Here is a 1,344-nt window from a genome sequence, read left to right as displayed (position 1 = left end):
TTTTTGGACGGCATGGCTGAGAAATGGGTTTAAGTTGGAGATTTAGCGATGTTTAAATAAGTAAGATTTAGATTATATTTCTTTTCTAAGTAGGCATTAAAAACATAATCTTCTGTACTAGTATCTGAAAGTCGACCTTTAAAATGATTGACATATGCTGCCGAGAAGGCAGGAGTGCCTCGCTCTACCTGTAAAGACATACCGGCATTTTCATCCCATAGCCTATCAATAAAGTTTTTATCTCCCGTGGCTACTAAAAAAATATATAACTACTACATCGTCGTCAAGGCGAAAATACTTAGATTAATAGTATAGTACGATGTGGACCCACGTAAAGACAGCCTTACCCGAGCTGGCTAAGATTACACAGAGCACCCCAAGTCTCTGATAGATTTTGTTGGAACCTTAATGCGCAAGTCACTGAGGGTGCGGCGCCCCGCCGGCTAAGCGCCCCGCCAGCCAAAGCAGTGCAGGGAGTCGGGGACCTTCGAGGCGGTCCCCTCCTGCAGAGGAAAACACACAAAACCACGAGAGGCCACAGATTCACTTCTTTAGCAGGTCAAGGGAACTCATGACGAGGAGAAACGGGACAATATACGTGAGTAACATAATCAGTCGTGACCGCTCACGACGCGTATGGGGCTATATAATCTGCTTCCGACACAAAAGCGACACGGTTTTCGCGTTAGGGCAGGGAGCGCGGGAGCCCTTCATGCAGATCCTGGTCACCGACAGATGCCTGAGTCCCGGTCTTTTCCTCGAGATCCTCACTCGTCGCTTGTGCATAATCAGAGTCCCCGTCACACGCAGTTTCCGGACCCTATGGCTAAAAGACGGACTGGGCCGCGGCGTGATCCCCACCCCGGAAACCAGAGACGCCACCAAACCCCACAGCAGGTCCCCGAAGCTCGCACGGGGATGCCGCCGGTCACTGCTGACGCGTAACAGGCGGGAGGATGTGTGCGCGCGGCCCCTGCTGGCCGTCCCGGCGCGCTGCGGGTGACAGGTGGGCCTTGCTCCTCTGCGGCCTCGGTGCCCCGCGTGCCCAGCGCTATCTCGCCTTCTGCAGCTCCTGTCTCAGCCAGGCCGGCAGGGGCTGCCCCAGCCGGTGCAGCAGCTTGGCCAGCTCCACGTTGTGGTCCCGGTAGTAGCTGGAGAGGAAGGTTCGAGACTGGAAGGCAAAAGCAAGAAGGAAGTCACCGGCTCGCGAAACGAGGTCGCGCAGCCCACGTCCCCGCGGAAGGCCCGGTACGGGCCAGCCGTGTAGGCGACAGGGATCCCGGGGCCGTGTCCTTAGCTTCGGCCGGACGGCCGTAAGGTAAGGCTGGGTCCGGGAGCGACCGC

Source organism: Pteropus vampyrus, unplaced genomic scaffold (assembly GCF_000151845.1).
Source record: "Pteropus vampyrus isolate Shadow unplaced genomic scaffold, Pvam_2.0 Scaffold530, whole genome shotgun sequence".
NCBI lineage: Eukaryota > Metazoa > Chordata > Mammalia > Chiroptera > Pteropodidae > Pteropus > Pteropus vampyrus.
This window is presented reverse-complemented; position numbering follows the sequence as displayed.